Raw genomic sequence first — 19,078 nt, 5'->3', positions numbered from 1 at the left:
ACCTAAATCAAATCCCTTATGATTATACAGTGGAAGTGAGAAATAGATTTAAGGGCCTAGATCTGATAGATAGAGTGCCTGATGAACTATGGAATGAGGTTCGTGACATTGTACAGGAGATGGGGATCAAGACCATCCCCATGGAAAAGAAATGCAAAAAAGCAAAATGGCTGTCTGGGGAGGCCTTACAAATAGCTGTGAAAAGAAGAGAGGCGAAAAGCGAAGGAGAAAAGGAAAGATATAAGCATCTGAATGCAGAGTTCCAAGGAATAGCAAGAAGAGATAAGAAAGCCTTCTTCAGCGATCAATGCAAAGAAATAGAGGAAAACAACAGAATGGGAAAGACTAGAGATCTCTTCAAGAAAATTAGAGATACCAAGGGAACATTTCATGTAAAGATGGGCTTGATAAAGGACAGAAATGGTATGGACCGAACAGAAGCAGAAGATATTAAGAAGAGGTGGCAACAATACACAGAAGAACTGTACAAAAAGATCTTCACGACCCAGATAATCATGATGGTGTGATCACTAATCTAGAGCCAGACATCCTGGAATGTGAAGTTAAGTGGGCCTTAGAAAGCATCACTATGAACAAAGCTAATGGAGATGATGGAATTCCAGTTGAGCTGTTTCAAATCCTGAAAGATGATGCTGTTGAAAGTGCTGCACTCAATATGCCAGCAAATTTGGAAAACTCAGCAGTGGCCACAGGACTGGAAAAAGTCAGTTATCATTCCAACCCCAAAGAAAGGCAATGCCAAAGAATGCTCAAACTACCGCACAATTGCACTCATCTCACACGCTAGTAAAGTAATGCTCAAAATTCTCCAAGCCAGGCTTCAGCAATACATGAACCATGAACTTCCAGATGTTCAAGCTGGTTTTAGAAAAGGCAGAGGAACCAGAGATCAAATTGCCAACATCTGCTGGATCACCAAGAAAGCAAGAGAGTTTCAGAAAAACATCTATTTCTGCTTTATTGACTATGCCAAAGCCTTTGACTGTGTGGATCACAATAAGCTGTGGAAAATTCTGAAAGAGATGGGAATACCAGACCACCTAACCTGCCTCTTGAGAAATCTGTATGCAGGTCAGGAAGGAACAGTTAGAACTGGACATGGAACAACAGACTGTTTCCAAATAGGAAAAGGAGTACGTCAAGGCTGTATATTGTCACCCTGCTTATTTAACTTCTATGCACAGTACATCATGAGAAACGCTGGGCTGGAAGAAGCACAAGCTGGAATCAAGATTGCTGGGAGAACTATCAATCACCTCAGATATGCAGATGATACCACCCTTATGGCAGAAAGTGAAGAGGAACTAAAAAGCCTCTTGATGAAAGTGAAAGAGGAGTATGAAAAAGTTGGCTTAAAGCTCAATATTCAGAAAATGAAGATCATGGCATCTGGTCCCATCACGTCATGGGAAATAGATGGGAAACAGTGTCAGACTATTTTGGGGAGGGGCTCCAAATCACTGAAGATGGTGACTGCAGCCATGAAATTAAAAGACGCTTACTCCTTGGAAGAAAAGTTATGACCAATCTAGATAGCATATTCAAAAGCAGAGACATTACTTTGCCAACAAAGGTCCGTCTGTCTAGTCAAGGCTATGGTTTTTCCAGTGGTCATGTATGGATGTGAGAGGTGGACTGTGAAGAAAGCTGAGTGCTGAAGAATTGATGCTTTTGAACTGTGGTGTTGGAGAAGACTCTTGAGAGTCCCTTGGACTGCAAGGAGATCCAACCAGTCCATCCTAAAGAAGATCAGTCCTGGGCGTTCATGGGAAGGACTGATGCTGAAGCTGAAACTCCAATACTTTGGCCACCTCATGCAAAGAGTTGACTCATTGGAAAAGACCCTGATCGTGGGAGGGATTGGGGGCAGGAGGAGAAGAGGATGACAGAGGATGAGATAGCTGGATGGCATTACCAACTCGATGGACATGAGTTTGGGTAAACTCTGGGAGTTGGTGATGGACAGGGAGCCCTGGCGTGCTGCGATTCATGGGGTCACAAAGAGTAGGACATGACTGAGCGACTGAACTGAACTGAATATTTTCTAAGAGTTTAAAGAGGTCCTGATGATGAACAGTTTGAGGACTCTGGCCTAATTAAGCCCTTGATTACATGAATCACAAATAGATACAGAAGTGGTCACCACAGCCTGATTTTTAATAAGGGAGAAATTATGCCCCTTCAATGAGAGAAAGGATAAATGGTGTATGTATATACATATATACACAGATCTCAAACAGATACACACACACATCTCAGGAACACACTGTTGTGAAGAAAAGGAAAATGAAAAGCACTGTACAAGATGGTGTCAGTCATTTCTATTTTAAGACAATGAACAATAGTCAATTCTGTTTAAGAGTAAACACAGACAGGTCAAGTGGACCTTCAGGAAGCTGCCCACTGGGTTCACAACTGAGACTGTGTGTGGGAGCAAGGAGGGAACAACACTGGGGTGGGGACAGCAGACAATGGGCACTGCAGCTCCTGCTGCAGAGCCTCATTTCTCTTATTTAAAAAGGGTGGGGGGCCTTTCCCTACTCCCAGCCAGAGAGCAAGCCTGCTTTAGGGCAGCCTCTCCTCCAAACCCTACTTCCCTGAAATGACACTGCCTAGTAGACAGCCATCATTAAAAGTCCTGGGATCGGCTAGAATCCACGCAGCATACCGCCTTGACTCTGTTAGAAATCTGCTCATACTGGTTGTGCCAATAAAGATTTTGTTATAGGTCCACCTGAAACCTCAGTCAATACTGTGAAGATGGGATTTATAAACCCGCAATTATAAGCCTGTTAATTTTTAAGTGCCCCTTTTTGTATGTTTTTATTTCAGTCCTGTGTTTTCCACTGCTATTTTAGCTACTTTAAACCAAAGAGCTCTCCACTACTTCGGGTTTACACTGCTCTCAGCTCTGTCTGATCTCCATTCCTAGGGTTTCTTCGGTGCATGAACACTGGAGGAAAACTTGACAAAATCAAAATTTTTTACACCTCAGCAAAGGAAACCATAAACGAAAGGACAACCTAGAGAATGGGAGAAAATTTTGCAAATGATGCAACTGGTTAATTTTCAAAATATACCAACAGCTCAATACAGAAAAGAGGGGAGGGGCAGAAGACCTAAGTAGACATTTTACCTCCAAAGATGACATACAGAGGGCAGCAACTATACCCCCAAAAAATTAATTTTTAAAAATTTTAAAAAGAAGATATACAAATGGCCAGTAAGCACATGAAATGATGTTCAACATTGCTAATTATTAGAGAAATGCAAATCAAAACAACAATAAGGTACCACTTAACACTGGTCAGAATGGCCATCATTAAAAGTCTATAAATAACAAATGCTGGAGAGGGTATAAAGAAAACAGAACCCTCCTACACTGCTGGTGGAAATGTAAAGTGATACAGCCACTATGGAGAACAGTATGGAGGTTTCTCAAAAGCTACCATGTGATCTTGCAATCCCACTCCTGGGCATGTATCTGGAGAAAACTATAATTCTAAAAGATACGTGCACCCCAATGTCCACAGCAGCCCTATTTACAATAGCCAAGATATGGAAGCAACCTAAATGTCCATCTACAGAGGAACAGATAAAGAATATACATGATGTAATACTATTCAGCCATAAAAAAGGATGAAGTAGTGTCATGTGCGGCAACATATCAAGTGAAGTAAGTCAGGACAAGACAAATATCATAGGATATTGTCTATATGTGCGCTCTGAGGAAAAAAATGATACAAACTTACTTACAAAAAGAAACACACTCACAGACATAGAAAACAAATTTATGATTACCAAAGAGGAGAAGGGGATTAAATTAGAAGTCTGGGATTAACATATACACACTAATATATATAAAATAAATAACTAACAAGGATCTGTGTAAGCATAGGGAGCTATATTCAGTATCTTGTAATAACCTATAAAGGAAAAGAATCTAAAACAGCACACACACACACACACACACACTCTGCAGTCCAGTGGTTAAGACTCTGCACTTTCATTTCAGGGAGTGCAGATTCGATCCCTGGTCAGAGAACTAAGATCCCGAATGCGACCACAAAAAAACAAAACCCCAAAACTAATACAACATTGTAAATTAACTGTATTTCAAGTTAAAAAATTTTAAGTCTTTGTGCCTGATTATTTTTGGCCTTTCAAGAATAAATTTTAATATTTCTAATCAAATAGTCAACAAACATATAAAAAGAGAACAAGTGTAAAAAAGAAAAAGAAAAGTATGTAATCCTCAAAGGAAAAAATCAGGCATTTCAAGGGACTAAGCAAGGGGAAAGTCTACCGTAAGCTCAGCTAGAAAGCCAGGTTTCCAACTCTGCACCATCCTGCAGGTGCAGTGCCACCTGCCACACAACATCTCATGACCCACCCTGGCAGCTGTGTGGCCTCCTCTCAGTTATCTTTCACATTTGTTGATTTTCATCAAGGCACTTGGCTTTTAAATTCACAAATCAGTGACAGGAGATCCATGCCTTCCACAGCAGCTCGTGGATTGACAGGAATTCCTCTGGTGGACAGTAGCCCTCATTTCAAAGGGCACCTGGTCCCTGTGATATTCCTCAGTCCCTCAATGAGTAAAAACTATGTGCCAGCACACAAAACCAATGAGGTGAGGACTGAAGTAGGAATGGAGGCTCCCACAACAATGAAGCTAAATAAAAGCAGCAAGACACAAAAGACCATGTGGTATATGACTGCATTTATGAGAAACATCCAGAAAAGGCAAATTCATAGAAACACAAGCAGATACTAATCTTCCTGAGGAGACTGGAATGTGACTGCAGATGGGCATGAGGGGTCTTTGTAGGATGAGGAAATGCTCTAGACCACAGAAATGTTGTACAACTATGTAAATGTACTGCAAGTCTCTGATTTGATTGATTTGTATGACTTGAATTGTATGATTTAAATGGGTGAATATTATCAACAGTGACTTTTCAGAGCTGACAAATCACTTCTGTTTATCAACCAAAATCTTCTGAATTTGTAGGGCAGTTCTGGCCTGAGCTGCACAGCCTGGGCATCCACCATTCCCAGGGACTTAACTTGTACCCCTTTGCATCCAGAGGGTGCTGGCATGCCCCATCCTTGGGAGAACTGAGAAAATCTCTGGAGTCAGTCTGGGAATGGAACCCAGTTGAGAAAGGCTGCAGGCTGTACAAAAATCAACACTAAAATTGAATCCCATCAAGTCTAAAGATTAAAATAATTTCAGAGGTTTTAAACCCAATGATAAATTTTAATTATAATTTTACACGGAAAGGACAAAGTACTTTTTTAAATTAAAAAATAGAAATCCTATTCTAAGTGGGAGCAGAGAATTTAAAAGTCTGTTACTTAAAAAAAATAATGAAAGAATGAGCTCAGAGTGTCACAGATGAAGCAGACAAGAGACGATACCGCCTAGGTTAGGAGAACACTTGTAAGCAGGTGGAGGCTTTCCATGCCCACCTGCGTTCGCGGCCACAGAGCCCCACGTGCCCAGGCTGGCTCCCTCTGGAACCGGCGGTCAGCTGCACAGCGGGTCCCGCCCTCGCCCCAGTGATGGCCCTGCGCGAGGTGAGACCAGGCCTGCGGAGCCGAGGATGCCGTCCCCTCACCCCGGGCCTTGGAGCGCATCACTGCCCACCCCGTGGCGCAGAGAGTAACAGAGCCCGCCCTTCTCGAGGCCGCGGGTCAGGCCCAGGCAGGTCTGGACCCACTGTGGCCTCATCCTGCTCACCCGAACACGTGCTCAGAGCTCCAGACCCTCATCGCACCGCAGAGCGCAGGCAGGGATGCTCCAAGGCCCCGGGATGCTCCGTTCTGTTCGGGGGCGGAGCGTGAGCACGCGGTGGGCGGGGCGGGACTCGGCGCTGAGCCCGCACATCACGTGAGCAGCAGTCCCATGGCTCCGCCGAGGGGAGCGGACCGCAGCCGTGTGGGCGGTGGGCGCCGAGCGCCACCTTCTGATGTGGGCAGGGTTCATTCCTATAGGTCAGATGGTCCAGATTCTCCGAAAGCCCCTTCCAGCCAGGCAGGTTCCCACAGTGGGAAAGGATGCGTAACTGTGTCCTGCCAGCCCGACAAGCCTCTCCACCGAGTGGAGGAGGAAGGAAGCAGAAGTCGTAGAAAGGCCTTAAATCAGAACGTGAGACTCCTTACAGCCCCTCCGCCTCGGGATTTGAAGACTCCAAGAAATCCAACCCTGAATGTAGCCACGTTGCTGAGACCCTCGCGACCTGCTCTCAAGTATGAGAACTGACAGCACTACTTATCAGAGCGCATCCTAAATTCACCCGGCCACTGGAGTGGCCCCTTGGGTTCACTACTTGTCTTCACCCAAAGGAGAGATAACATTTCTCATTCCCATAGAAGGTGGGGTTGCAATTGGAAGCCTGGTGCTCCCTGGAACTTATGCTGACATTTCAAAAGGATGACTCCTTTGTTATCCAGATCCCTGAGAAGAAAACATTCCTAGGTTGTTCAACTAGCTAAAGGCCTATCTGGCCTTTAAAAATGTTTACATACATCTCAAAAAGACAATCTATAGGGATTCTAGAGTAAATGCTCTAAGAAAAGGGTAAGGAGAGATTCCTTTTACACTGGGGAAAAAATAATTTCTTCGTTTTAGATTTTTATTTACCCCCCAACTACCAACAAATACAGTTCAAGTGCAAAGAAGCAAGATGCTAGTTTGAGAACAGGGTGACCCTCTGCTACTGGGCACAAGGGAATACCCAGTGCAGCACGCACATGGAGTGGCCGCCCCGGGCCTACCTCTGTGACTAGTCAGTGAAGCTGGGAAAGTGGGGAAGCAGCCAGAAGACCTGGGCTAGGAGATCCCAGCCCACCATCTCCACACTCCACACACTCCACCTTCACCACCTGTAGCTGGATGCTCAGGGTGATCTTCCCACAGCAGCGCTGTTCCCTGTTTCATTGGTGAGCAGACTGGGGTTCATGGAGGTGCAAAACCACATCCAGTGATCACAAGCTGAGAGCTGAGCTGAGATGGCACCAGGTTTGCAGGAGTCCCCCACAGCCATGCGCAGTGACTGGCTGCTGTGGCCAGGCCAGCTGTGAAACATGCCTTGCACTAGGCTCTGAGCTCAGGGCTGTCATTTGGCTTTAAAAAGCATCATCTTTTAAAATTAGCATTTCCCACAAATATGTATTGAGCATGAGGCTAAAGAAATCAGGCTGGATGGTGACAGAAGACATTGTAGTGAGAATCTAGGGAAACTGAGACCCTAACCATGAACATGACTTTTAGCAAACTCTGGGAGACAGAGAAAGACAGGGAAGCCTGGCATGCTGTAAAGAGTCAGACACAACTGAGCGACTAAACAGCAACAAACCAGGAAACATCTGGGCAGAGATACAACTTAGTGGTGGAGGTGGGACCTGAGGGTGGGAGTCTATAGAGGGTGGCCTCCTGGCTCACTGTACCTGCACCTGCCTCACTTTCAAAGCCACCTCACACACAGCTGTCAGGTCCCAGCACCTCAGTGGCTCCATCACTACTTAAACGTACTCCCCTCCACGACTTCCCACCATGTGTTAAGACCACAGGAACTAGGTTACCATCATCCTTGGCAATTCCCAAGTCAGAAACCCAATAGACGCATGATAAATCGTTGACTGTTGAACAACAGATGAAAGGCACGGCCCTGCTTCAAGTCCTATACCACTACCACCATTTTTGGTCAAACACCACCCTTTCTCTTGTTCTGTTCCACCAAGTCTGGTCCAGGAGCAACATCAGCTTTATCACCTGGGAGCCTGTTAGGAATAGAGACCCCTGGCCCCACCACAGCCCCACCATGCAGCATCTTGGCAGTTTTACCCCACTGGAACAGGCTCTCGAAAGCTCTCATCAGTCATCATTGTGCTTCCAGTGTGACAGGTGCTGTTCTGTTGCCCTCCCCATGGGCCTCTGTGCTGCAAGAGAACTACGGGTCTCTCTCCCAGAACTCTGCTCCCTCTGCATCCTCTGTTCTGGTCCTTCCCATTTCCCCTGCACACACCTTTTGCCTCTCTGTTCTTCTCCCTCTACACCTGCTCCCCAAGTGACTCACTGAGTATCCTGGTTTCCACTGACTTCTCACCTTTCTCTCCACCTCACTCCTACCCATCTAGGTCCTACCTCAAACATATGGTCATACATCTCCCACCCTAAGCAGATTCTTCTTCCAGGAGTCAATGGCCAGGACCCTGGCATCACCCAGGTGCACCAAGCTGGAGTACTCCCAGACCCTACATCCAGCCAGTTACTGAATCCTTAGGGATTTACCTCTTTCAGATTGTTTTAATCCATTCCATCTTCCACATGCTTTAAGAGCCAATTCGATTTAACAGCTGCAGCTGAAGGCATGCATTTGAAGAGGAACAAACCTGGGTTCCCAGTCCTGGCTCCCCTTTTGCAAATTGCTAACCTCCTGAACATCAGTGTCATCATTCTTGACATGGAAGCACTACTACTGAAAAAAAAAAAAAATGTCCTTTTGGCCTAGTGGGAATTAATGAAGACAGAGTACATGCCTGTGGTTAAAACTGCTGTGACCATCCCTGCTGACCTGGCTCAGTCCTAGATGGCCCCTCAGAATGCCATCCCATCAGCCTGCCACATCCCTCCAAAGCTTTGTTTGGCTGTGGCTTGGGGTGCTCAGCGCCCCCTCACCATCCTGTGGCTCCTCCTGATACCTCTCTCGTACTCTCAGCACAGTGTTTTATAAGTACCACACCTGTTTGTGTTTCTGTCTCTCCCACCAGATTACCCGTAAGGAAGCAGGTATCTAGGTTTCACTCCTCTTTTAGCTTTTGAATTGGCATCTCTGGGGTTAGGCCTAGGAACAGGCAGGGCTGATGAGCGGTGGAGGTGGTCACAGTGCTCTGGAGTTTGGAAAGGCATCCTGCACTCACCTGAGCTCTGAGGTGGGACCCAGACCTGGCTCATTTCTGTGTGCCCAGAATCGGTCCCTATACTTGGCCAACAGTGAGCTCCAGATAACTGCTTGTTCAGTGAGTCAAGGGTGACTCCGAGGGCATCATGAACCTGTGAGAGGCTTGGCCCAGGGGTGGGTGGGGCTCCATCTGTTGTCATCATGCAGAACCACCTGGTCGAGTTCCAGGAAACCTTGCCGTTTTCAGGAATCACCTGTGCGGTAAATCAGGAGACTTTTCAACCAGTGGTCCTATTCTTTTTTGCTATTTTATTCATATTCTATATATTGAGATTCCATGTTGAAATACCACTGCTACAAGAGTCTGCAGCTAAAAATAAATAAGTTTAAAAACTGCTGTGCCAGAACAGATTTGTAAACTAAAAAATTAGGGAGAAAATCAATCTCCCAACAGGTAAGGAGTCTTGAAGAACATTTGGAGGTGTTCCTTTCCCACTGTGATGGATATTCTTCACTAGGCTCTGATGTTTAATTGATCCTCAGATACAGTGATCATGAAGATCTGATTTACAGGGACTCCTCAATCTGCCATGCAGTCAGAATAGGAGGGCAGGAGGCCAGAGTTCTAGCTGCTGACATCAGCATCTGGATCTTCCAAGATCCTATGCAGGAATACTATTGGGATCCAGGGACAAGTTCTCTAACCAGAGTCAGAACTATCCTGAACTCCAACACAACCAAGATATCCTCATATTTTATTAAAACAGAGTATACCTCTGTGACTCTTTACTTTCTGTGATATATATTTCTATGTAATTAATTCCTCTTCCCAATCCTTACATACAACCTGAACTAAGTCTTTCCCATAAATAGCCTAAGTTCTGCTCTGTATTTCTGCTTCTGGGCACTTTAAAGTCTATCCATTTCCCTTATGTTTTCTGGCATTGCAAAGATGCCTCATGACCAAGGGGACTGGTGTCCAAAACAATCATCAGTTTTCTCTCAAGAAGACACAACTAGGAAAAATCTAGGGACTTTATGATTTCTACGCACTATTGTGGCTAAAACTTTTAGAAAAATATTTGATCACTACAAAGTAGTGGAAAAGACGCTGATGCTGGGAAAGACTGAAGACAGGAGGAGAAGTGAATGATAGAGGATGAGTTAGTTGGATAGTATCATCAACTTAATTGACATGAGTTTGAGCAAACTCTGGGAGATAATGAAGGACAGGGAAGCCTGGCTTGCTGCAGTCAATGGAATCTCAAAGAGTCGGACACGACAGCAAATGAACAACAGCAAAGTAACATGGTGATTAGGAATAGTCTAAATGTTTTGCTATCGTCATTCATAAAACTTGCATTTTTAGAGACTGATGTTGCAATTCATTCTTTTATTGGTTGTCACATAGAGGATATTAATACTGTGTCTTTAGATTCCTTTACTTGGGGCACATTACCAGAAACTGCAGCATAGGTTATAACCACTGACTGAAAATATTATATCAGTTTCAACCTACAAAAATAATTAACATTGTTACAAATTAACAACAGTAACACCATTTAGGAGGAAACAATATCCAGATCAGCCTGTGAACAGTTTTTTGAAATGCATGATGCACAGTTATCAAGATTAATAGACCTCTCCTGCCACCCTGTGGGCACACTGTGCAACAAAGCTCTACGTAAGCAGTCTTAGGGTTCCTACCCCCTCAAACACATGTAACATTTTTTTTTTAATGTTTACTAAGCACTCCCTGCTGGGAAATTATCCTCTGAATATGTATTGGCAGGTATGTGTGTGTGTATATCACATATCGATAATATTCACTGTAGCATCTAGAATACAAATAAATTGGGAGCAGTCAAACTGATCCTTGGTTAGAAACTGTTACACTGTTCCCACAGAATATCAGGAAGCTAATTAAAGAACTGGGGTGGAACTATAGGTTTTTAACATACAAAAAGCATATGTTAATAAAAAAAGCAAAGTGTATAAACTACAATTTCATTCACATTAAAGTATACTTTATATGCTTGTAAATATATGTAAACCATATAGACATACACACACCAAAAAAATCTCTAAGAAAATTATTTTTATAAGCAGTGAGAATGAGAGACTCTTTCACTCCCTATTTTGTATCCTCAACTTTGCTGAACTTATTTATTAGTTCTAGCAACCTTTAATGATTATGATTTTCTATTAATTATAATCCCATCATATGTATATAGAGATACCTTTACTTCCTTTACCATACAGATGCCTAATATTTCTTCTTCTTGTCTACGTGATGTGGCTAGAACTTCCAGTACGATATTAAATTGTAATGGTGAAAGTGGGCATTTTTGATCCTATTCTTGATCTTAGAGGAAACAATTTCAGTCTCTTAACACTGAGTAAGAAGTTAGCTGTGAGTTTTTCACAAGTGCCCTTTATTATGTTGAGAAAGTTACCTTCCCTAGTACTCCAAGTGCTTTCTCTCATGAAACAGTGTTGGATTTTTGTCAAATGCCTTTGCTGTCAATTGAGAATATCATGTAATTTTAAAACATCATTCTATTAATTGATGTATTACATTGACTAATTTTCTTATGTTGAATCATCCTGATATTCTGAGATAAATCCCTCTTGGTCATGGTGTAGAATCCTTCAAATATGATGCTGACTTTGGTTTGCCAGTATTTTGTTGAGAATTTCTGCATGTATATTCGTGAAAGATACTGCATTATCTACAAATACAGTCAATTGGAAGTTGGGGCTTCAAATAAGAATGTTGGGACAATCTACAGATTTAATTCAATTCCTGTTAAATTATGACGTTCTTCACAGAACTAGAATAATCTTAGAATGTATATGGAACCATAAAAGACCCAGAATTGCTAAAGCAATCTTGAAGAAAAAGAAGAAAGAAGGAGGCATAACCCTCCCATACTTCAGACAATACTACAAAACTAGAGTAATCAAAAAATGTGAGGATTTCCCTAATGGTCCAGTGGTTAAAAATCCATCTGCCAGTGCAGGGGAAACAGATTCAAACCTTGGCCTGGTAAGATGCCACATGCTGTGTGGCAACCAACCCCACATGCTCTAGAGCCTGTGCTCTGCAACAAGAGAAGCCACTGCAACTAGAGAAAGCCCATGAACAGTAATGAAGACCCAGCATAGTCAAATTAATTTTAAATTTTATTTTTTAAAGTATGGTATTGGAACAAAAACAGGCACAGGAAACAATGGAACAGAATAGAGAGCCCAGGAAAAAATCTCAGACACCTATGGTCAATCAGAAGGCAAGAATACAAAAAGGGGAAAAAGTCTCTTGAGCAAGTGGTATTGGGAAAGTTGGACAGCTGCAAGTAGATCAATGAAGTCAGAACACACCTTCACATCACACACAAAAATAAACTCAGAATGGCCTAAAGACCTAAATATAAGACATGACACCATAAAAATCCTAGAAATGAAGGTCTCCAAAACATTCTCTGACATAAATTGTACCCAAGTTTTTTTTTAGGTTAGTCTTCCAAGGCAATAGAAATAACAACAAAAATAAAACAAATGGGACCTAATCAAACTTAAAAACTTGCTCAAAGAAAACCATAAACAAAAGGAAAAGATAACCTTTAGAATGGGAGAAAATATTTGCAAATGATGCAACCAACAAGGGCTTACTTTCCAAAATATACAAACAGCTCATACAACTCAACAACAAAAAAAGCAAATGACCATATCCAAAAATGATCAGAAGACCTAGACAGACATTTCTCCAAACAAGAAATACAGATGGCCAATATGCACATGAAAAGATGCTCAACATCGCTAATTATTAGAGAAATATAAATCAAAACTAAAATAAGATACCACCTCACACTGGTCAGAATGGTCAGTAAAAAGTCTACAAGTAAATGCTGGAGAGGGTGTAGAGAAAAGGGAACCCTTGTACACTGTTGATGTGAATGTAAGTTGGTGCAGTCACTATGGAAAACAGTATGGAAGTTTCTCAGAAAACTAAAAATAGAATTACCATACACCTGAGCACGTATCTGGTTGTTGTTGTTTAGTCACAAAGTCATGGCTGACTCTTTTGCAACCCCATGCAGTGTAGCCCGCCAGGCTCCTCTGTCCATGGGATTTACCAGGCAAGAAGACTGAAATGGGTTGCCATTTCCTTCTCCAGAGGATATTCTCGACCCAGGGATCAAATCTGTTTCTCCTGCATTGTCAGGCAGACTCTCTACCTCTGAGCCACCAGGGAAGCCTGGGCATATATCTGGACAAAACTGTAATTAAAAAAGATACATGAACCCCTGTGTTTATAGCAGCACTGTTCACAACAGCCAAGACATAGAAACAACCTAGATGTCCATCAACAGATGAATGGATAAAGATGTGGTACATATACACAATGGGATACTACTCAGCCATAAAAAGAATGAAATAATTCCATTTGCAACAACCCAGATCCAACTACAGGTTATTATACAGAAGGAAAAGACAAATACCATATAATATCACTTAGATGTAGAATCTAAAATATGACACAAGTGAACCCATATATGAGACAGAAAAAGAATCACGGACATAGAGAACAGACTGGTGGTTGCCAAGGGGGAGGGGGTTGAGGAAGAAGAGGAGTGGGAAGTTGGGATTAGCAGATGTAAGCTTTTATATATAGGATGAATAAACAAGGTCCTGCTATATACCACACAGAACTATTACTCAATCTACTATATAGCACACAGAACTATATTCAATATCCTATGATAAACCGTAATGGAAAAGAATATATACATATATATGCCTGAATCACTTTGCTGTATAGTAACTAAGACATTCTAAATGAAGTACAATAAAAAAAATACTACTAAAAAAATTGGTAATGGAAACTTAAGATGATTCAAAGAAAGGGAAAGCTATCCCATGCTCCTGGATTGGAATAATAAATACTGGTAAAACAGCCATATTACCCAAAGCAATTTACAGATTTAATGCAATCCCTATTAAATTACCCATGACATTCTTCACAGAACTGGAACGAATAATCCTTAAATATATATGGAACCATAAGAGATTCAGAATTGCTAAAGCAATCCAGAAGAAAAAGAACAAAACAGGAGATATAACTTTCCCAGACATGAGACAATACCACAAAGCTACAAAAATTGAAATAGTGTGGTACTGGCAAAAACAGACCTATGGATTAATGGTACAGAATAGAGAGCCTAGAAATAAACCCACATACCTATGGTCAATTAATTTTGGACAAAGTAGACCAGAATATTCAATGGGAAAAAGACAGTTTCTTCAGCAAGTGGTGCTGAAGTTGGACAGTCACGTGCAAGTCAATGAAGTTAGAACACACCACACACAAACTCAAAATGGCTTAAAGACTTAAATGTAAGACATGACAACATAAAACATCTGAAAGAGAACATAGGCAAAACATTCTCTGACATAAATTAACTGATGTTTTCTTCAGTTCAGTCGCTCAGTCGTGTCCGACTCTTTGCGACCCCATGAATCGCAGCACGCCAGGCCTCTCTGTCCATCACCAACTCCCGGAGTTCACTCAGACTCATGTCCATTGAGTCAGTGATGCCATCCAGCCATCTCATCCTCTGTCGTCCCCTTCAACTCTTGCACAGCAAAGGAAACCATAAACAAAATGAAAAAAATCTATGGACTGGCAGAAAATATTTGCAAATGATGCAAATTTCTTAACAAGGAAACCTTAAGAAGGGTTTAATTTCCAAAACATACAAACAGCCCATACAATTCAATAACACAAAAACAAACAACCCAATCAAAAAAATGAGCAGAAGGAGGCGATTAGGGGAGAATGAATACACGTATATGTATGGCTGAGTCTCTTTGCACTCCACCTAAAACTATAACAACACTGTTAATTGGCTAACAAAATTGTTAGCTGACTGTGCATGCTCAGTTGCTTCAGCAACTCTTTGACCCTATGGACTGTAGCCCCCCAGGCTCCTCTATCCATGGGGTTTCCCAGGCAAGAATACTGGAGTGGGTTGCCCCCCCTCCTCCAAGGGATCTTCCCAACCCAGGGATTGACCTCACATCTCCTGCATAAAAGACAGATTCTCTACCACTGAGCCACCAGGGAAGCCCCTAACTGCTGTAGTTCAATACAAAAATAAAAAGTTGTTTTAAAAAATATGAGCAAAAGATGTAAACAGACATTTCTCCAAAGAATACATACAGCAAAAAAAAAAAAAGAATACATACAGCAGATGGCCAATAGGCACATGAAAAGATGCTCATCATCACTAATTATTATAAGAATGCAAATCAAAAGAACAATGATCAAACCACGTCACACTGGTCATAATGGTCATCAAAAGTCTACAGGAATTTCCTGGCAGTCCAGAGGTTAAGAATCTGCCTGCCAATGCAGAGGACATGGGGTTGATCTCTGGTCTGGGATGACTCCACATGCTGTGGGACAACTAAGTCAGTGTGCCCCAACTACGGAAGTCAGCACATGCCCTAGAGTCTATGCTCTACAAAAGAACCCAAGGCAATAGGAAACCCATGCACCAAGACTAGATTGTAGTCCCTGCTCAATGCAACTAAAGAAAGCCTGCATGCAGCAACCCAATGCAGCCAAAAACAAATAAATAGTTTTTAAAGTCTACAAATAATAAATGTGAGAGAGGCTGTGGGGAAAAGCAAACTCTCTTATACTGTTGGTAGGAAAGTAAATTGGTCCAGCCACTATGTAGAGCAGTGTGGAGGTTCCTCAAAAAACTAATACCCCACTTTCATCAGTAGACAGATCCAGACAGAAAATTAATAGCGAAACATGGGCCTTAAATGACACTTTAGACCAGATGAACTTCACTGATATTTAGAGAGCATTCCATCCAAAAGCAGCAGACTACACATTCTTTTCAAGTGTACACAGAACATTCTCCAGCAGAGATCACATGCTGGGCCAAAAGGCATGCCTTCATAAATTTAAGAAAAGTGAAATCATATCAAGCATCTTTTCTGATCATAACACTATGATATTAGAAATAAACTAAACACTATTATATCAGAAATAAGGAGAACAAGTAGGAGTAGGTGGACATGGAGTACATCTCTCTCCATGGATACATCAAGAATACACCATCAGACACAGAACTGCATGCAGAACACCAGCTCAGAGCATAGAAGAGTACCTGATGAGTGGAAAAGAATATATAGAACCACGCAAAACTTGGTAGGATGAAGGAACTAGGGGGAAAAACAGGAGTGTTAGTAGGACTGGACCTGCCCTCGGCAGTAGGGGAACTGAAGCAGGGGTCTGATCCCCACATCGGGGCAATTGTCTGAGTCAGAGAAGAAACATTTAAGTCTGACAGTGAAACAGCTGATCTGTGGCAGCCTAAATAGAATGAGAATCAGACAGTTCTTGCCACAGCCATACATACCCCAGAGAGGGATATAGGTCTCTTAGAGGGTGCAGTGGCTGGGAGCTGGAGTTTGGGGATTGTGGAGCAATCCCAGGGCGAGGGCTGCTGTTGACTGCGGAGAGATGGATCAAGGGGATGTGAGGGAGGAGACTGGGGAGGGAGATGCCTGTGGAGGGAGGCCGGGCAGCCATGGAAGCAAGGCGGTGGAGCCATCACCATAGCCTTTCTCTTCCCACTTGCCAGAATCAGCAGCTGAACAGTAGAGAGGCTGGCCCATCAAACCCTTGAGGCACTGAAGTACAGAGTAGACTCCAGTCAGGGGGGCCCCTCTATGTGCCTGACGCCCTGAACAACAGAGAAGGACCCCAGGCAACGGAGTCCTGTAAGTGTCTGAGTGGGTGGAGCTACAGAGAAAGACTGGCCAAAGAGGCCTTCTGATCCCCAGCTACAAGAGGCTCGAAAAAACATTCTCATAACTCCTGCGGTGGAGGCAGTCCATGCCCCTGCACACTTGGCACTGCCAGGGTCCGTGAAAGCCAAGCAGCTGCGCCACCTTCATGCTCAACTCTCACTGGGGCAGAGCTGCCACAGGCAAAAAAGTGTCTTGCATCTATGTGCACAGGGTCACTTTGTGCACAGGGTCACTTTGTCCGACTCTTTGCCACCCTGCACACTGTGGCCTGCCAAGCTTCTCAGTCAGGGAGGTGGGCTCTCCAGGCAGGAATACTGGAACCTATCGGCCAATACTGGTTGCCATACCCTTCTAGAGCACTATATTTCCTGCTGCCCTAACTGCCAACTCCCCTGAGTACCTGGTGCTGCCAGAACCCCTGTAACCCAAGCAGCTGCACCACCGCCACACCTGGCCCTCACAGGGGCAAACCCAAGTCATCAGGAGCAAACCCCAGTGGATGACCCACATGCAGAAGTGAAAATAAAACCACAATTGAAACCCAGGGACAGTGTGGCTAAGGAAGAAAACCCAAAACCTTCCCACCAGCTATACAAGCTGCAGATCAAATCCACAGGATCAACTAGGCAGACTCTGTGTCTAAGGAATATATAAGAAGTCATTGAGCGCTCCCACAAAAGAAAACGCACTAGTTCTGATAGCTGTGGACATTGGAGGCAATAACACACAGGAGTAGGACCAGATTAGAATCTGAGCTGTCCCCATAGCAACTCCAGAGATCAGCACAGTGTTGGAGGGCATCCTAGGGTGGTGAAGTGGACTATGACTCCAAGCAAGGGAAAGGACTCTGACAGCAGTGACTCAAGAAAAACATTTATTATTGTTATGCCTCGACTTGCTTTATAAATACTTTTGGATTCCGCCTCCCCCTGTTAAGTTGTCAATTTTATTGGCACTGTGAAATCTAATTAAGCTTTTGAGCTTGTTTTTTTTTTCTCAGTCACATTTTTTATTGCCGTTATAAACCTCTGCCTCTACACTGGGCTTTTGCGGTTCTGTGGAGCTTTCCTTTTCTTAATTTTAATTTTTTAAACCTATTATTTTTTCTACATTTATTCCTTTGTTTGCTTTTCCTACTGTTCTTTCCTTCTTGCAGTTAATCTTTAATGTATCTAAATCTTCTTTATCTACCTCTATTTAACTTTGCATATCTATTCAGTCACACTTTTTAATGTTGCTACAAACCTCTGCCTCTACATTGGGCTTTTGCAGTTCTGTGGAGATTTCCTTTTTTCTTTCTTCTTCCAGTTTTTTTTTTCTTCTCGTTTTTGTAATTTTAATTTTTAATTTTTTAAAACCTATTATATTTTTCTACATTTATTCCTTTGTTTGCCTTTCCTACTGTTCTTTTCCCCTTGCAGTTAATCTTTAATATATATAAATCTTTTTTATCTACCTGTATTTAACTTTGCATATCTATTCTTTTTTTTTCTTTCTTTCCTTTCCTCTCAACACATTTGTCGGTTTTGTTTTCATTGCTTTATTCCCCACATGGCACTTTGCTTTAGTTTTGTTTTCCAGTTTGGCTTCAGTTTTGTTCTTAACTGGAAAATATAATTTTTTATTCCTTTGTTTGCTGGGTCAATCTACTGTACTTTATTTTTGTTGGACTGTATTCACTTTGCTCATGGGTGTATATGTGTATATTCCATTATTTTCATTATTATCTGCCTGATTTTAGCCGTTTGTCTGGGGTTCATCTTTGGTTTCTCATTTTTGGATATTTGTTTTAATCTCACTTAATGCCATAACCACTTGTGGAATCTTCGTTCCTGACCAGAGATCAAGCCCTAAGTCTTTGGAGTGGGAGTACTGACTCCAAGACCCTAGACTACCAGAGAACTAATCCTAGGGAGTATCAAATAGAACTCACACAAAGGAAACCTGGCATCACCCAACCACCAGTAGCACCCTGTGCAGGATGCCTCATCTAAACAGCCAACAAACCAAAAATACAAATCCAATCATCAGCAAACAGGATTACCACCTCATTCAGAGGAAAAACCAACAAACAAAAACTCAGCACAAATCTCACCCTATAAGAAGCTTACACAAACCATTGGACTGACCTTAGGAGGGCAGAAACCAAAAGGAAGAAAGAATTCAACCCTGAAGCCTGGGAAAGTTCAGATCAGTTCAGTCGCTCAGTCGTCTCCAATTCTTTGCGACCCCATGAATCACAGTACGCCAGGCCTCCCTGTCCATCACCAACTCCCGGAGTTCAGACTCACGTCCATCGAGTCAGTGATGCCATC

This window comes from Capricornis sumatraensis, chromosome 21 (assembly GCF_032405125.1).
Source record: "Capricornis sumatraensis isolate serow.1 chromosome 21, serow.2, whole genome shotgun sequence".
NCBI classification, from domain to species: Eukaryota; Metazoa; Chordata; class Mammalia; order Artiodactyla; family Bovidae; genus Capricornis; species Capricornis sumatraensis.
Note: the sequence above shows the minus strand (reverse complement) of the source record.